Source organism: Lygodium microphyllum, chromosome 15, assembly GCF_053477565.2.
Source record: "Lygodium microphyllum isolate KBCC chromosome 15, Lygodium_microphyllum_v1.1.10, whole genome shotgun sequence".
NCBI classification, from domain to species: domain Eukaryota; kingdom Viridiplantae; phylum Streptophyta; class Polypodiopsida; order Schizaeales; family Lygodiaceae; genus Lygodium; species Lygodium microphyllum.
In genome coordinates, this window is record NC_141149.1 from 101,721,424 (window position 1) to 101,742,360 (window position 20,937).

The window sequence follows — 20,937 nt, forward strand, 5'->3', positions numbered from 1 at the left end:
TGATCAACTGTAGATCCAGAAATAAGTAAGGGGTAGAGGCTGCCAACCTTGGCACCTCTCGCAAGCACAAGCCTACTATGAGTAATCTTCCAAATGCAGAGTCTCCAAAAGATACATGATATCCTGCATCATCAAGCTATCCAGCAGACATGAGACTACGTGTCAATGCATGTACATGACGTACAGTGTGCATTACAAAACTATTGCCAGAAGGAAACTGCAGCCTAATATCACCAATGCCAACAATCTCAAGAGACCTATCATTACCCAAGCATAAAGAACCCGAAATAAAACGGTATGAATGGAACCACTCTCGGCAAGGTGTCACATAAAAGGATGCACCTGAGTCCAAGAGCCAACATTGCACATACATAGAGTGTATCTCTGTCATCTGCAAAGCACTAGATGAAGCTACTACAAGGATATAATCCCCATCACTATCCTTGGGTTGCATAGCATTGATCTCTTCAATTTTAACACTTGACTTAGCAGGTACTATGTTGCGATCAGAAGACTTTTCCTACACTTTCTCTTTTCCCTTGTCTTTGTGCCTTTCATTGTGCAATTCATGGCACTGTGGCCTTTCTTCCCACAATGATGATAAGTCAGATTTGCATTTCTCCCATGAGACTTACTATGCGACTTGCCATGCGACTTGGATTGAGATTTCTATGAATCTCGTCCACGGCCATTACCATGGTCATTCTTTGCATTTCCATAATGTCGGCCTCTAACTGTCAAAGCATGAAACACATGAGAGGAATACAAGTTCTTACAGTTTATCTCTTCTTGTAGAAGCTCTCAACATCAGATAGCTTTAGAGTAGGGGCAGAAGCACATAAGGCAGTGCGGAATACATCCCAAGACTCATTAAGAGTTCCAAGCAAGAACAACGAAGTGACATCCTCTTTGAAATCAATGCCCTGTGAAACCAAGTTCTTAAGAATAGCATGAAACTGGCTCAAATGAGTTGACATGTTCACATTCTCTTTCATGTGGAGATCCATAAGTTGTTTCAGCCAACACATTTGACTTGCAGGACTTTGCTTGTCATAGATGTTATTGATCTTATCCCAATGCTGCCAAGCACTCTGTGCTTCCTCAAACACATTGTAATGCACTTGTTCAATGAGAGACAAGATGAGGGTGGACTTGCATAACTCGTCAAGCTCCATCCATTCGTCATTAGTCATATTTTCAGGCTGCTCTCCACTCAACCTTAGTGGCTTTATCTACGATTTCTGCACCAATACCTACCAAACTTGGATCTTCCAATAGGGATAATTTGTACCATCAAGCTTAGTGATGTTGAAGATAGCATTGTCTGTGGAAGAAGATGCCATACTGTAAGTTGAAACAATGCAAATAGTTCAAAATTGTATGTTGTAAATTGCAGAAAATGACAAAAAAACCACCAAAACCAAGGAAAAATGGCGAGAAAAATTAAATTTGTAGGTCTTCAAGCTGGCACAAACAGGCCTGATGTTGCTGGGTATGCTGCTGGTCTACGTGGCATTAATGGGGTGGAAGGGGGGCTTAAGTAGGGCCTAAAGAAGGCCTACATAAAGCCTTGTCAAGCTTAGTCAGGTGCAGGAGCCAATATATGAAATGGGGGAGCTCCAACGGTTTGGAGATATTGTTGCCCCTTCCTATCGTACCTTGCAAACTGAAATAAACACTCAAAAGAATGCTTCAATACCTTTGAAGGAATGCCCTAAGGGTGCCCAAATGGGCCGGGTAGGAAGTGGGAAGTGATTGAAGCTCAAAGGAGTCGGATGTGGCTGGCAAGAGTGATAACCAATGGTGTAGGGACTCGAATGAATGATGAAGGAGTCACGGACCAAGCTTGAATGCTCAAGCAACCATGCTTTGATACTAGTTGAAAGAAGAGAAGGATCAAAGCTTACACGGGAGAGCTATGGCGGGAGAGCAAGAGTGAGAGAGAGAGAGACTCACAATGTGGGAACTCCAACGCTCACAATGTGTGTCAGAATTCCCTTTATTCATTTGTCACTAAAATAATAAAGAATAAAGTGACAGTGACGAGTGTCTGCAAGCACAGGTACTGTCAGTGTAGTAATATACGGGCAGCTAGGTGGAGGCGCCTTTACCCCCAACAAGAAGGAGCTGATTGCTACTACCCCAACTGCTATCCTCCTGAAGACTACTACCAAACAAGGCTACCCTGAAGACCAATACCTCTACCATGAATACCCTCTTGAAGAAGATGGATACTACTACCTTGAAGATTTTCCCATTGACTACTATCGACAAGAAGGAGAATACCTCTACACCAACCACCTCCATCCCAAAGAATGCCAACATTAAGAAGTTTAAGAAGAGGAAGAAATGATGGAGTATTATGCGAAGGGAGAAGGATGGAGAATAGATGTGCGTTCAAAGGTAGAAAATATATTGCCTCATAAACATCATTCATTATTAGAGGCAAAAAGATTTTGTATAATATTAGAATATCATGAGTTACAAAAAGGGGGAAATTTTAGGGGATGGCCAGCAAGATGGAAATCATTTTCCTGCTATCAATCTCCCCAAGCATACAAGACATACACAAGTACCATTTTATTTTGGGTATTGGACTTTTGCATTGAAACCTTCGAATACACATATTCCTAGCTTCCCACAAATCTCTTAGAGTGCATATCCTATCTAAGTGTCTCCCAAGTGAGACATTATCACTAAGACCATCCTATATACCAAATATGGCAAAGAAGATGTTACTCCTACCTTCATTCACAAAACCAAGTTTGTCTTTTGCTTGTGCCTAAATAATATATGCTTTATAGCCATTCTAAAACACATGACAAATAGTTTCCTCCTCACCATAAGGGCAACTTCCATCAATGAAGCCCCTCTTCCTCGATTTCTCAACTAATAAAATGGTTCCCATGGCAATTCTCCATATAAAGACTTTATCTGTGAGTGGAATGTGAAGGCTTCAAAGTTCTTTCATTGATTGTTAAAATAAGTTCTCTCGTCTAAATTGATCCCCCATGTTTCATAACTCTATGAACTTCTAGTGGACAATTAAGATCAATTTTCTTGCATAGGTTCTTAGTTATAATTTCCAGGTTGATTTATTGTTGATAGCATTGCACCTTTTGGTGCACAAATCAAGATGAGCTTTGACTAACTCCCAGGCCACTTTAGAGGAAACCATCAGACCAAATGTTCTCTTGTCCTCTCATGAGTGTGTATGAGGAGTGAGCTTTTGAGCAAGCTTTTTTGGCAACCTCTAGTTTTATTTCACATAGTCCACTTGGTCCTCTTTTTCTTTTGGGCATATATAAAGCACCATTGTTGCTCCTCCATTGCCACCACCACCCCTACCATCACCACCACTAGCACTGCCACCACCATTACCACATCTTACTCTCCCCCTCCTCATTAGAACCACAACCAATTCTCTTCTCTCTTTCTGTGTGTGTGTGTGTGTGTGTGTGTGTGTGTGTCCTCATATGCTAGGGACTAACCATTGACATCTCACTCCTTTTACTACCACCAATAGCAGTGCCACTAACACCACCACATCTTACTCTCCCCCTCCTCATCGAAACCACAACCAATTCTCCACACACACACACACACATGTTGGGGACCAACCATTAATATCTCACTCTCCTCAATAACATCTCTCTCTCACTCTCACACACAACACATTAGTAGTTCTCTCTCCTTAACTTATTTACATCACTAAATTAAGCTTATGTGATTATTTTTTGCAATATTATCACAATGTTAGTGGTTGAATTACACATATACAAGCAATATCACACTCATATATACATTCACATTCCTCAGGGAGGTGTGTCATAAATATATGCATGTATCACGTGGGTTCAACACAATGAATTTTTAAAATACCATTTTTACATATTGTTTACATACAAAAAGGTCAGAGTCCCATATAAAGGGGTTACTTAGGAATCAAAGTCTATGATAAGTACACTTCTCTAGGCATTGTTCTAGATAGTGAATTCTCAATCAAGACAATAATTCAGGGAAGGATTGAGAAGGGTCACAAGACCCTTCATGCCTACCAGGCCTTCCTTTCTTCTTATTCTATCCCTATGTGGACTAGACTTAATATCTTCAAGGTGTGCATGTGTCCGATTTGTTGAGAGATAGGCATGTATGAAAGGGTGGATAAGGGTAGTTGGGTGTGAATGAATTGGAGGGCAAAGGGAGACCTTAACCCTAGCCATCTAGAGGCTATTTAAACATTCTAAAGGTCACCCTCAAGTAGAGCCTCAAGTAGAGGAGAGTGTACTAGCTATACTTGTGAACAACTCACGAAGCAAGAACTTCTTCTTGTACTTGAGCTCTCTCTCTCTCCCTCTTGTGCACACTCTCATGCTCTCACTCTAATATTTCAACATGGTATCAGAGCCATCTCTAATCCAACAAGATTTCCTCAACTTCATTTCTCACTAAGTGCACATGAGTCTTCATCTACTTCATCAAACTCTTCACTTCCATAACTGCTTGCCATACCCACCTCTCTGTTGGATGACCTAGGGAGGGCAAATGAGAGCATTTCAGCTCAAGACCTCTTCTAAAGATCTCTTCTCCAACTCAAGGCATAGTAGTGTGGCACCTCAAACCCTAACATTGGGCAACCAGGAAGGCGACTTTGCAGAAAACATAGATTTGGCATAGTCTAGAATAACAAGCAGATTCGTTGGTAGTAGGCAGGTAGCATCATGCGGCACAATCCCAGCAATTATGGTGGGGCTTTGTTAGCCCCCCTAGTGGGCCATCTCCCCTTAAAAGGGCTTGGCTTAACTCTCCTCCTATTGGCTGCTGCTGCTGGCAGACAAAACCCTAACTATGGGTCACAATGGTGGTAGCCATACTCGCAAGCTTGAAAGCTTGACTTTCTTGCTTTTTTCACATTTTGCTATTTTAATAGTGATTTTAATCACTGAGTCATTGCCTCCAAAGTCAGTTAATGATTTGTTATCTTTATTTCAATAGTGATTCTTCATTTGGTGGGCATCACTAAGCTTGCCAAGATGGATACTTATAATCTTAAGTGGTCTCAACCTTGAGATGAGTGCTTCTTAGCACTAAAATGCATTTGCTAGTCATTATTTACTATTGTTTTCTGATAAAACAGAAATATGAATGTAATTGAAAACTCTTCGGACTCTTCTACAAGTATTAAAGTTCTTGATCAACCTTGTTCAACCAAATCCTCATCCACTAGACCACAAGATTGGGAGGAGCTAGAAGTTCAATCAAACTTCACTTCATTAAGGCTCAGGAAGACAATCAAACCTAAACAAAGGCCTTATTCTAAAAAGGATAAGGAAATAATGATATCCTCCCTTTGTGAACTTGTGCTCAAGCTTACTCATACCAATGATGGCACTGCCTCATCTAAGCAAGAGAATGCTGTTGGGAGGCATTGTTTGCTTGGGTGCAATGGGACACCACCTTTGAGTCAACACCCACTCTTGGGGTTTGGCATCCCTTTAAGGGAATCCACTGAGATTGGCAGTTTTAGCTATGAGAGTCCATCACTACTTGGATCCTTGGATCATGGTGCTAGGTGCCTACCCACCCTCTGTCATTTGGGTGGTAAGCGAAGTTTTTCAAGGAACATGTTCCTGAAGGAAGTAGTGAATTCATAAGCTAGTGGCATAGGGTTCTGCCTTTGAGGCTGATTAGGCACTCAGCTCAAAAAACAAAAACAAAAACATAGTGAATTACCTAGGTCACATCCCCCCTCTCTCAATTATTTGCATATATGTTATAATTATATCATGACATATTGGTATTTTAATTGTGCACACATGAGCAAAACTGGATACACTTACACATCTCTCTCTCTCTCTCTCTCTCTCTCTCTCTCTCTCATATGTTGGGAACCAACCATCAATATGTCACTCCCCTCAAAAACACATCTCTCTCTCTCTCTCTCTCTCTCTCTCTCTCTCTCTCTCTCTCTCTCTCTCTCTCTCTCTCTCTCTCTCTCTCTCTCTCTCTCTCTCTCTCTCTCTCTCTCTCTCTCTCTCTCTCTCTCTCTCTCTCTCTCTCACATATGTTGGGGACCCACGACATGGATCTCCCTCTCATCCTGCTTCTAAATAACAATCTCTCTCTCTTTGTCTTTTTAGCCCCCAACTCTCATTTATCATCTCTCTTTCTCTCGCTGTCTCTCTCTAACAATGCATTAATAGTTCTCTCTCCTTAACTTATTTATATCACTAGATTAAGCTTATGCACTTATCTTTGATAATATTATGACAATGTTAGTGGTTCAATTATGAATACATAAGCAATATCACACTACATATACATTCACATCCCCCCTCTCTCCCTTCTTTGCATGTATTTATAAATACATCTTGATATGTTAGTTATGTTAGTACTTCAATTATGCACACATGAGCAAACCATAGACACATCCACTTATACTTACACATTCCTCTCTATCTTGCTCCCTCTCTTCCTCATTTGATTAGGTCTACATATAGCTTGAAGTTATGCATCCATTTACAATAGACCCTTGCAAGCAACTACTTCACAATCTCCAGAAAATATAGCTTCGTATTGCTTCATTACATGTAGCCGTTATTCCTTCCAAGAATTCTTCAATTTACATTTCAAAATTCAACAATCAAATATTTTAATATACAAATATATTCGTATTGTACTAGATAAGCTTACTACAAAGAAATAAAAATAAATCCACAAATGCATTTGCAAGTTAGTGAACTACTATGTGCAAAGCAAATAAACATATTTATTGCAAACATTAAACATTTATATAAATAAAAATGTTTAATGAGTGTTTAGAATGGATGCAAATGTTAACATGCTTATACACCAACCCATGCTTATTGAAGAGAACTTGCATCATATATTTGGAAGTAGAAACACTTCCCCAATGTCGTGCAAAGTGTGACCATCAAAGCAAAGACTATGCTAATTCTTAGAGAAAATGCATTATGTTTATTGAGAAAATATAGATGTACCTTCCTTCATTAGCTTGATCAAATTTATAATAATTTTTTACTATCATTGTCTTAGTTTGTGGAATAATACACTTGCAAGAGGTCAATGTAATACAAATCTAGATCCAAAATGCTTGTAAAAATTGTTTTGTATTATAAATGTGAGAGAGAGAGAGAGAGAGAGAGAGAGAGAGAGAGAGAGAAGAGAGAGAGAGAGAGAGAGAGAGAGAGAGAGAGAGAGAGAGAGAGAGAGAGAGAGAGAGAGAGAGAGAGAGAGAGAGAGAGAGAGAGAGAGAGAGAGAGAGAGAGAGAGAGAGAGAGAGAGAGAGAGAGAGCTACTTACATGTACATATAGAGAGAGAGGGGGGGGGGAAAGAGAGAGATAGAGAGAGTGAAGATGGTGGTGGTGGTGGTGGTGGTGGTGGTGGTGGTGGTAGTGGTAGTGGTGAATGTGGAAGTGGAGGTGGGTACATCTAAGGGTGGAATAAGTGAGCTATGTGGAACAAGAAAAGAGATGTTGCCAAAAAAATTCTGCTAAAAAAACTCACTTCTTGCCCTTTCCATGTCCTCATTAGAGAATATCAAATCACATGTCCTAAACAACTAATGACTCATTCTAAACACAACCTTTTTAACTAAAATTTTCCCCCTCCTTCCAAGTATCATGTAATAGGGGAGAAATTCCCCATGTCCAAAAGACATTGCCTTCAAGCTCAATAGGGGTATTGCTGACATTAGTTGCAATCTTGTTCATATTATACATCCCATCTTCACTTAAGAGATGACTTATACCTAATGTTTTCATTATCTTCATGGCTTGAAAAGACATGATCTCTTTGTTGCAAAGGCCCAAAACTATGCAAAATTTCTTATTGCTTTCCAAAAGAAGTTCAACAAGCATCGTAGACCATGGTTCTTCTTGTTGCTAGCATGTTTTTTAGTAACCCGACTACTCTAAATTTTCTGATCTCGAATTGCACATCCAAAAGTATCATCCAGCTTCCACTTCTTTCTTAAGATAGCTCATGGATATGGGTGACATGTACCTTATTTTTCCAGGTTTGCCCCATATAAAATAAGCTTCTTTGAATCCTAGGTGTTTTGCATACTTGTGTTCCACGACATCAAAGGGAGGTAGAACTTGAGAGTAGGGAATACAAAACCTTTAAGATTTTCAATCTCACATGAAGGGCCATGTAGTGTTGTCCCAAGTGTTGATAATAAGAAAAACTTAATCCAACAAACCGCTTATTCTTGTACTTGATATCTTGGATTTCAACCTTTCTTGCAAGGTTCTCCAATAAACAAGGCAAGGGGATGAGTAGCAATTGCAAAGAGGTATGGGCTAAGGGACAACCCTATCTCACTTCCCTTTTTATCTCAATCTCCTTAGACAATGTCTTGTTTATTGAGATTTGTGCCTTGGCATTAGATCGAAGGATGAAGGGTAGGTCAATGATTTTGGGATCAAATCCCATGCATAACATTACTTGTCTAATGTACTCCTAGCTAGAGCTTTCTCTATATCCATTAGGAGAAAGATAACTTGTTGATGTGATTTCTCAGCCCATTCAACAGATAGGGTCACATTAAAAACATTGTCAAAAATACTCCTTCCTTTCACAAAGCTATGTTGTCTTTTGTTCACACATTTTTGTATGAGGGGTGCCATCCACCTGATGCTAACTTTAGTGAAGAGGTTGTAGGAAATCCCAAGTAATGAGATGGGTCTCCAATGCCGAAGCTCTATGTATTGACACTACTTAGGCAACAATGCAATTGTGCTAATCTTCCACAATTCAAGTGATTGCCTCTTCTGTAATATGTGTTGATCATGCTAGTTATGACCTCCTTCAAGTTGTCCCAATATTTCATAATCATTTCATTTGTGATCCCATCATAACATGTAGCCTTTCTTTTCCTAATGGAGACATTACTATACTAACCTCATCTTTCGGTAAAATCATGTATGAGATTGCTATTATCTTCCTCGAACATTGTATTCTCCATATACATAATCAATTTGTTTAAGGCTTCTTGATCACAATCACTAGAGAAACTATAGATGCGCTTATAGTGCAAGGTGCACAAGGAATGACTTTGTTTGCTGATCATAGTATTTTTATTGGTATAAGTACAATAAACTCTTCAATACTCCAAGCATAGGGAAGTCTACCTATCATACACTTCAATTTGATAGTGGTCAATGGCTTGAAAGTGAAACTTGTTGGATTCCTTATAAACTAGTTGGTCAAGATTGTGGAGGCATACAATTCTCTATTAACCTCATTGTAAAGAAAGAAGTAGATTATGAACTCTTTCTGGATGAACTCATAGGAGATTGGGTTTTGAGAACTATGCACATACAAATAAATTAATAAATTAATCCTTATAACATTGTCAAGTAGAGATACAATGAAGTCCAAAAGGAGCCTTTTGTTAAAATGCAACTAATTTTTTCAAAATCTTAGTGCAGGGTTGCCTAATGCACTTTTGGAGCTCTATTGAGAAATTGTAATTCTATCCCCTCTAATTTTCTATCATGATCTCAATCAATTTTTTTTGACAAGACCCTCTCTACCCAATCAAATTTAGTTTTCTCTCTTCCACATAGCCAAATACCTTGTGGGCCAATGTATTGTTGCACTATGTCCATTAAGACCACCCAAGGGTCATTGTGTCCACTAGATAATTTTACCTTGAGTGTTGTTAGAGTCTAGTTTGAGCATTTATCTAAATTCTACTTGGCTAAAATGCCTATCATTGGCCACTAGAATTTCATTTCGACCCATATATCTCTGCAGCTCAAAGGAGCTCGTCATCAAATCCATAGGAAGATGATCTAACAATAGGCAACTATGGTCAATTGTGAGTTCTAACATTTAGGATAGCCATAGGCCTTCATTTGAACTATACCAACGATTTGACTTAGCCCAATAGCCAAGTGAGCTTAGAGAGTGGTAAGTCAAGAGTTGCTTATTATTGCTAGTTATTTCTACAAGTCGATGAGAGCATGTTGATTTTCAAGTAGTTCCCAAGTTGGAAGTTCTTCTCCAGGAATTTGTTAAGGCATCACCCTTTTAGGTCACCATGTTCAAATTGCCCCTTATGAGTGTTTTGTCATAGTGCATGCTAGCAAGTATTTCCCATTGAATACACCTTAGCCTTGTATCATTATATCCATAGATATTCATGATTTTAATGGTCTTGCCTTCCCAACCCAATGAAATCTACATCATTCTTCCATCTAGTGAATTGAAGATTAACTTGCATGTTTTGCCCGCCACCATGCATCTTGATTCACCCTTAGGCTTACCCCTAACAAAACATGTATAATCTCTATAAAAGAAGGACTAACTACTAAGAGGTAAAACCACCTGCAAAATAGAGCTTTCTTTACCTTGCCATTGAGGCATTTTACATTTAGGGATATCAGTTTGATTAGTTCAAGTAAGCCCATGATCATGAGTAGTATTGTTAACAACAACGTCACCACCCTTATGTCCATTCTCAAGCACTTCTTGATTCTTGGGCCATGGAAGTAAATTGGGTAGTAAAGAAATTGTGTAGCTTGCCACCATACATGGTGGTGCCTTCATAATTGGAAAACATTTAGAGTTTTGCATCCATGCTAGGCTACTCTTGCCCCAACTGGTCAAGGGATATCTTGCTAATGTTCATGAACACATTTGCACACCCTCAACTAGATTTAGGAATGGTAGCATGATTCTAGAAGTTCTTAATTTGTTGTTGCCTCTCTCCAAAACGTTTAGACATTTTTTGCAAACCTATGCTCTAATTTGCTAATTTTCAACCACATTTGCCATTCTTTTTTAGTATCTTCCTTATTATCAACACCATGTATATCTACCTGCTTATCACTCCTGAACCACCTCTGCCCATGAGGCCTTTGCAACATCATGATTGAAGTCCTTCTCTTCACAATTGATGCTGAGATACTCATGGTAGTAATGTTCATGTTGGACATAATTGTGGCAGGGACCCACTAGTTTCCTCCACTAAAGCATAATTTGAAGCTCGCCCACATATGGAACTTCAACATCTAGAAACTTAGGCTACTTTTCTTTAGTATCCCATAACAAACTGATACAATTTCTAAATGTACTCACCAATTGTGGAACATTTAGAGGCTTACTTAGGCCTTTGGCAATGCCGATAGTAGATTCCACAAGTATGCTAGAAGATCAACTACGTCCATGAAAACAAGGCACTCTTTTTTAAGGAAATCTTTGCCAATGTCGAGAGTCTCCATGTCATGATATAAATAAGATCAAGTTGCCATAATCAAACTCCTTGATCCTAGACTTTCTTTATTACTTCTTTAGACTTGAATACCACCTTGAAGAAGCCTTTGCCACCATAGTATATTTGATCCATTGCACTACCTTCTTTAAGAATCATATCGAATCACAATGCCACCTCCATGGCTTCGGGAAGTCAACCCCATGAAGAAGACCAAGATAGCTTTATTGTTGAGCCGTATGACATTTGAGCATACCTTGTCAACATTGAGTGTAATTTTTTTTGCTTCTCTTTTACTATGGTCCTCTATATTACTTTGCAAAGACTAAGCCCAAATGTTTGACACAATTTGTGGATTAGCTTCCACTTGAAGTTGGTAGTCTTGAGTAAAGTTGAGCACATCGAGATGCTGGATATGCCTTCTACCCCCAATAGGACAACATAGTTTCTATTGTCTATTTGTGATTTATTATCACTATGCTTCCACTTGCATGATCCCATCACTACAAAAAGCAGATGACCCCAATGTAGAAGCATTATCTCAAACCTCCTCTTCCATGAGGATATCATTCTCTCCGCATTCTTTGTGCCTTGAGTCAGAGGATTTTGTGCATTATGCTTCTCCACCAACACCATGACGAGCTCCCATGCAATTAATTGCATGAATTACTACATGTAATATCAATGAGTGTACCAACATGGTGTGTTGAATGATGTGTAATAATACCCCCACTAGTGATAGTCCTAACTAATCACAATTAAGAGCCTTAAATGTTAACATCCTCTCAGAGGGACATCATCACTCACTACTATCTTGCAAACCCTCATGTATACAATAATAGTCAAAATATTGTTAAATATTGCTTATATTGATTCTTAGCATTATATAAAGTTAGTTTTCTAAGATTCTAAAAAAGGGCTTGAGGAACCCTAGGCATATCCAAATTGTACATCCATTAGACAATCCATTTCACACACACACACACACACACACACACACACACACACACACACACACACACACACACACACACACACACACACACACACACACACACACACACACACACACACACACACACACACACACACACACACACACACACACACACACACACACACACACACACACACACACACACACACACACACACACACACACACACACACACACACACACACACACACACACACACACACACACACACACACACACACACACACACACACACACACACACACACACACACACACACACACACACACACACACACACACACACACACACACACACACACACACACACACACACACACACACACACACACACACACACACACACACACACACACACACACACACACACACACACACACACCCGCGCGCGCACGCACGCACACGCACACACACAAAGTCCACCTTGCCAAATATAGCCTCTCTATAGCTATGGCAATAATTTAGATGCATTGCTTAAACTAAGCTTTGCGAATGGAATTGGGCGCAATAGGCTACCTTTTGCTCATCCAAGGTGTGTATGAAGCACTAAGATTAAACCAAACCCCTAGTAGCTTGACACTCTAGTGTCATAACAACATAGCTAGTTGGTATCACTAAAATCATATGTGTAGATTGGGAACATGAGGATAAAATCAAATGTAATCCTATGTGCCCTACTAATAGTGAAAGATATACTTCATAACCTCCAAGATTTTGGACTTAATTGATACATAAATGTTCTCACATTGTGACATTGGAAATTGCATGTGTGGCCTAATCCAATGAACATAAAGAAGAGACCCAATAGCCTAGCTATTGACATAAGAATGCATCAATTGAGACCCCATCTCATAAGCATAGTAAGAATAAGCTTTGAAGGCTAAAATTTGGGCTCATTGAGCTGAATGAGGAGAAATTTATAGTTAATGAATAAGAGAGACTCTTTGTATTTCCCCACATAGGCTATGCTTTTTATAAGACACCATATGAATGCATCTTAGTATGCAATAAGACACTGCATGAATGTCATATATGAAGCTAATGCAAATGTCTCAGCATAATCAATATCTTTCTATTGAGTATAACCCTTTGCAATCCAAGTCTTGTGGCAATCAATGTTACCATCTACTTTCCTCTTTGACTCATAGACCCACCTAATGCCAATTGCCTTTTCCTTCAAGCAAGTCAACTAGATCCCATGTGTCATTCTTAAAAATGACATGCATCCAATCAAGAATTGGCTTTGCTTCTCCAAAAAGATAGGCTAAATGTAACAAGAGCACAATCATCAACCAATGAAGCATACAAAGAAGTTCCTAAGCATGTCATGTTAGGCAAAGGAGCAACTAATGGCTATTAGTGGTAGTCTGCAACAAGGAGGGTATTATAGGTAGCTTCCTAGGAAGCATTTTTTAAAATTATTACAAAAGAGAACTACATTTTCAAAAATATCAGATTTGCTAATAATCACTTTCTTCCTCCCTAGTAAGCATATGTAGTGCATGCTTGTTTTCATTGTTATATTCTACAAAAATACACTTCTTGACCTCACTTTTTGACCCTACTCATTGTTTCTCGGGTGCAAGAACACAAGCAAGGCATCCAAAGACATGTAGATGTGCAATGGAAGGAAAAGATTTAGTTCAATCTTGTTTTTGGAAGAAAGGGGCCATATTGATTGAAAAGGCAAGGGGGTTGCTTGTTGTATAATTATCGGGCTTGCTTGACTTTGTCAAGAATAGCGAGAGAAATAAGAGATTAAAAATTTGATTTATGTGGATTATTGGAGATCCTTAATGTCCCTTAACTAAATCGAGTACTGCCCATGGTTTTTTGACCAAATTAAATGCATCAAACACATATTACCTTCCCTGATTGAATCGAAAAAAGAAAATTCTTCCATATTTTGATTATGAGGCTTTGTTTGCGAACTAAAACAAAGAATGGAGTTGAGTTAGGCGTGGAAGGAGCAATGCACCATACTAGAAATCTTAATAACCTGTTAGAATAGAGGCCTAGAGTAAGCTAAGGAGAAATCGGACCAGTGGGAGGAGAAAAATGCAACCTATATCCTAACCATGAAGCTAGTACAATCAGAGCATGAGAAGAATTGGAAAAAAGAAAGAACGAGGGTGATGAAAGAAATGATATAGATAGCAACAAATCTTCACTAGCAACTACTAGAATTGATGGAAAAGGGTGAAGGGGACACAAACGAGAACCTAGACAAGAAACTGCAACTTGCTAGGTGAGCTCTCAAGCAAAGTATGGCAACAAACTTGGACCAGCCAAAGTACATGATGGCAAAGGAAGATTATGTGCTACAACTAAGGGAAGTAAGAATCTACACAAAGGAATTGAGAATAACTAGCACCCTAGTAGTTGACAAACCATTCCCAACCATAAAACAAGAACCACTTTCCCCTCTAGTGCTTGAGGCAAAAGAATGGGGCCCAACAAATGTCAATGTCCAACATCACAAGAGTTTGAACATGTAGAAGATCCCACCTCCCTAGAAGTGATGATGGAAGCTAAGCAAAGAAGAAGGACAAGAGTAAAGAAAAACAAGAGGAAGCTCATTGCAACACCCCAATAAGTTTGAGGTACACCCTTTCAACAAGGAAAGGAGCCCATTCCTACCAATTGGGATAGGAATATTGCTATGTTAGAACAATGGGAGTCCCATGAGTCATGTGTGCACTTTGCTTTCTATCTCCCAAAGGGACTCCAAAAAGTGCCTCTTATTAATTTGATCTCCTTCTACAATGCACTACCCCATGAGAGTGGAGATTCCACCTACATGCCCTACCCACAAAAGCATGGAGTTGATTTTGACCTTGGAAAGCGTGGGTGATATGATTTTCTCTTATATTCAATGTTAACACCCAAAGGGAAGAAGATAGCCTCAAATTCAAAGAAAGTGACTTGGTACCCTCTTTCAAATGATTTGTATTAGAATTCTCAGATTGCCCAAATACAACCTTCGTTACTACTTGTAACTACTTAAGGTTGCTCCTCACATTGTTAAACCAAAGAAGAGGTATGGAAGATGAAGACCTACATTAGGGCCAAAAACTCTTTTAAAAAAAGCACTTGTAAGGAAATGATTAAGCTACTAATTAGTTGAGATTTTGGAAGAATGAAATTGCCAAATTTGGTTGCTCATATGTGATTAATGAGAGAATATTTGGTTCATTGAAGGGGTAAGCCATTAATTTCCTTCATCTTTTAATTTATGTTAGGGTCATATTTTTTATTGTTTTTGTCTTGAAACTTGGAAGATTTTGTATTTTCGAAATATTTGTATCAAAATCGTGTTTGTTTACTCCCGTGTCTTCTTTTTACACACCATTCTCTTCTTTGCACTTACTTTCTTATGATTGTGAGATTCATCTGTGGTTGATTTGCTAAAATATTTAGCAATACCTCTTCAAGTAATATAGATGCAAGCACATGCAAGTACAACTTACCATTCAACTAGATCCAATTTATACATATTGGAGAAGTGTACATCATCAAGTACTAACATATGAGATGGAGGCTAATAGATTGCGAATACAAGGAAAGAAGCATATAGGTTTGTGGGCGGATGGAAATATTTATCTCAAGGATCTTTCTATAGGCAAGCCTCCTCCTTTTTTCAATATTCATGACCACATAAGATATGTTGGAGAAGGTTATAAAACAGGATGCTTGGCTATTGTACAAGGTTATGCTTTGCATGCACATACATGACTCAAATACACAAAATGAGAAAAGCATTATTAATTGCACAAACAAGCATTTTCAAGTTGATGGATAAGATTGACATTTTGAAAAATGCTAATATGTCATTACAAGACAAGCTAACATGCTTGAAGGAAACTCCAATAGGATTCGGAGAGAGGAAGAGACCATTAAAAAATATAACTAGCTTATGTGAGAGAGTAAAGAAAAGAAGACTAAATCTTGCAAATTAATATGTCTCTAACATATCAGGCATTAATATTTGAGAGAGTGAGGAGAGAATCAATCTTTAAAATGAGACCATGAATAAGAAAGATGTTTTGAGGATTCTTAAGTTACCTCAAAATGTGGATTTGAGAGACCCAACTCTCAAAGAATTGGTAAAGGACTTAAAGGAAACCAAATGAAATATGTCTCTAAAATATTGGGCGTTAATACTCAAGAGAGTGAGGAGAGAATCAATCTTTTAAAAGAGACCACGAATAAGAAATATATTTTGAGGATTCTTAAGCCACCTCAGAATGTGGATTTGAGAGGCCCAAATCTCAAAGAATTGGTAAAGGACTTAAAGGACACAATAAAACCAAATGAAATTGTAGAGACAGGTGAATTTGTGGATATTAATCGAAAATTTTATTATGTTGTCTCTAGATTATGGTTAAAAACCTTCAGTGTAATAGAATAAGTGCATTCAGTTTTGTCTTGGGCCTTTGCATTATCAGTTGCAAGGACTACTATATGGAATCATAAGATTCCATATGTTTTTGGGAAATACATTCATATTAAAGGGTCTATGCTGTACAAAAAGCCAAAAAGAAAATCTATTTTTGAATACAATATATGTTTAACAATATATGGGTTGATCTAAGAAGAGTGCAGATTGTCCACATGTATAAACTCACGGTAGAGGAATGCCATGGTGTTTTGAAGTTTTTCTTGAAGTTAGATGAAGCATAGATTCAAAAAGAACAAAAGATAGAAAGAGTCAGCATTAGCATCATGAACAGGGTATTGGACTAAATCAATGGTGAGGGTCAAGCACCAATGCATAAGTTCCAATCTGAGATGGAGATTTGGTGGATTGGTGCATCTCAGGTACCAATTGAGAATCATCAGACATTGAAATGATTGTTCACTTATGCAAGTATTCTAAACATTATTAAGTCCCAAAGTGTAAGAGAATGTTGGTTGTTGATGGGCTTGATAATTTTAAGGCGGAATGGCATATGAGCACTGACTTAAAAACTATCAAATGTATGCTTGGAATATGTAATGGAGAAAATATAAAATATCCTTGTGTTTATTGCATGGAAAGTGTTAGGTCTAAAGATTGGAGTAGCTTGTGCCCTCCAAGAAGAGCCCCAACTAGAGACTCTATATATTTGAGTAAATTTAAAAACATAGAAGACATATGGGATCCCATTCTTTCGATTCCTCTTAGAAATGTACATATTTGTACTTTGCATGCAGAGATTAGAACAATTGACAAACTTCTCAAGTTGCATCTCGACCATACACACTCGATTAAGCCCTTGTCTTTATCAGATGAGTGTATTGACAAATGTGAAGCACTACCCTTGAAAATGGGTTTTCATGGAGGTCAAGTTTACTTAAGAAAAGATCCAATACTTTCAGGGAAAAAAAGAGATGTCTTGGTTGATGTCTCTATGGGAGGCTCAAGAACCAGATGCTTTTTTAGAAACCATATAGGAAAACAAGTGAGCATTGCTTGGGAGTATTGGAGAGAGCTGTGTGGGATGATGACAAATATTGCAAGTACACTACGACTTGCATTTCTAAGGATGGAGGTTTGGAGACACCTCGATGTCGCTCCTCAAGCAACAAAAGACAACACACACATATCCAAAAGAGTTCAAATATTCAATTACAAATCTTGTTCAAGCAATAAAGGAGACATGGGGGGGAGAAAAGGATATCACATTTTATTTGGTTTAAAGAGAGAATATTTAATCCAAGTTTTCTTTGATAAATTTTTCATTGGTGTAAAATGATTGCTACCCTCTTGTATTTGTAGCACATCCTTCATATCCATGGGCCTTACTTTGTAGAGGAGCAAGGTCCCCTAGCAACTTATAGCAGCCAAGGCATGGGAAAATCTCACTATCAAGCGCATACAAGTTTTTTATGAAGCACAAGACTCGGAGGAGGAGTTACGAAAAGCAGTACTCTTGAGGAGCTATTCAATTGGTTTTTTCAATGACAGCTTCAAAGAATGAATACTAAAGATGACAATGAAACCTAAGAATTCATAGTATTTTTCAAGATAGAAAATCATAAGGCTAGCTCTCAAGAGCTTTTATATCTTCCTCCTCCTCATGGATCTTTCCTCTATAATGAAATTTTCTTCTCTTGTAAGCCACCAGAAGCTCCCACGCAACAAAGGCTCTCTAGAAGTAGAGAAACTAGGATTGTAACCAAAAATCATAATTGATGTTGTCTTCTCCAAAAAAATCAGCTTGTGCACATTATACTGCAACCTAGACAGACCAAATAGCCTTGTAAGTGCCTTCATACATAGTATAGCCATGTTGCTTCCTTTGAGAAGATGTTATGGAATCCTAAGAAAACACGAGGATCAATCCTTGCCAAGTAATAGCCAAGTGCAATATCCTTCAATGAACTACCATCAGCTCTTGACCCTTTTCCCCATCCCAAGAAGTTATTAGAATTAAATGAAAGTCAAAATCAAACATAACAATGTATCTTACAAAATCGGTGATAATAGTGCGAATTGGTTTTCATCATACTCTAGCTTATTCTATATATTAATTGATGATGATGTCTCATTAGTACATTGCAATTCTTCAACATACTCTAACTGCTCTTGTCCAAAATTGGAAATTCCAAATTAGTTTGGAAGATAGTTAAACTCCTCATCAGTAATCCCCAACTCTTTCTCAACATCCTTTGCCTTGTTGAAACAAAGAGAAACGGCATCCCCTGTATCGATAAACTTGTCATCTGCAATTTCAATGTCCAATTTAAGTAACTCTTCATTGGATTCATTTTTGACATAAACTATGCCATTTGAAGTATCAGAAGCCTCTACAATGATTGCTAAACAATAATCCTCCCTAAGATTAAAGGGCCTTTGGATGTCTAATAGTAGTATGTATTCCTTGTCTTTTTAATAGGAAAAGTTGGAAGAGAAGGAACAATATAGAAAGAAGGGAAGTTAAACACAATATCTACATTTGCATGGCTTTCTTCAATAATGCTTAGCTTTGAATTCGGCAACATCTAGTTTGTCAGCAATATATGCTTCTTGTTTTGCTGAGGGTCCAAATATTCCTCTACATCCTTCTCATTTGCCACCTCATCCAAAAGACAAACGCTAGAAGATTTTGCTACCTCAAATTATTATTCATAAAAATTAATAGAATATTTAATAAGAGTGTATACAATGAATGTAGATGCTTTTGACATAAGCCTACATTTTCTAGAATGAGTAGAACAAAACACATATGTTGTACAAAACCTATTGAGAGAATGAGCTCCACGCTTACGAATAGTGACTTCTTTGAAGGTAAGGTCCTAACAGGTATATAAACATATTCCTTTGTATCCTTTTCAACCATAGGTAATGCTAGACTTTCAAACTCAACAAAGTCCTCCACACAAAACTTTTTGCAAGAATTCACACATGGGCAATATCCCAATTAGGGTTAAAAATATCATTTGCAATTGCATAGTAAGATAACTCCATGCCATTCTGAAGAAGAAATTCTAGGTGTCTTTTTGAGGAAGAAACCTCTATGATTTGAGATAATCTAAGAACCCTCAATGGTGACTTACCTTTGCTTGGAGATTTCTTAGGTATTCCCACACTTGCTGCTACTGCTGAGCATGGAGAAGAAGAAGAGGGAATTTCAGGAGCAAAGGTAGCACAAACTAAACCCCTTGACTCTGAAGACAACCTTCTTCTTTTCCTGTTTGGAGTGTTCACATTTGGGGATTCTTGAATATCTTTTGTATGAGATATCGCAAAATCCACAATGCATCATGAAGAGAAGAACTTGACCACATAAAAAATGTGTCCTTACTTTGTATACCATGCAATGTCAATACATCACAAAAAAAAACTTGCGCACCTAGTGAATGGCTCTCCTCACTTTGTATCATCTTCCAAATAACGAGTGAAAGAAAAAAACCCGAAGAATAAGAAAGAAGACTTGGAAATAGCTCTAAAAGCATAGGTCAATTAATGTTCAAGATCGGGTGAAAAAGCATACGAAGATCTTGCCACTTGTATTTATGCACCACTAGGGTACCTTGCCATATGGACGGCTATATGGATGGCTATAGCAAACCGTAGCCAGTGACAAAATGTCACGTGTTACAAGCTACACCATGTATATAAGATGGGCCCTGGCTTACATGGCTCATTTTAGTCATCCAAAAATGAGATGGGAGTTATTTCGGGTTCCACCTCAACGTTCCACATTTGGCTCTTGGTCAGTCCTTGCCTCAAATCTTCCTACACAATATGGCACAATAGGGAGTCCTTCTAGGGATGCACTGATCTTCCTCGTGCCATATTGTTAATATTGTGACATGCCCCACCAATGGTCATACGATAGGAAGCAATTGAGGGTTTAAAAGAGGAGTGTCTAGTGAGTCATCCACGAAACAACATGAGTAGGCCTTCTACAAAGCTTCCCAATAGTTTTCTCTTGTGTCATATCGTACAGTGTTGTTCGGTGAGTCAACCATGATATGGTGTGATTGTCCTCCTATAGAGCTTTCCAACTATTGCCTCTCATGCGGTATCAACATGTGTTGTTTAGTGAGTCAACCATGATAGAATGCGACTGTGCCTCCTACAGAGCTTCCCAACCATTGCCTCTCATGTCGTAATGGCCTAGTGCCCACTCACACATCCAAAAAATGGTACAAAGAGGCCTTCTATGGAGCTTTCCAACCATTACTCTTATGTCATATAATCCAATGC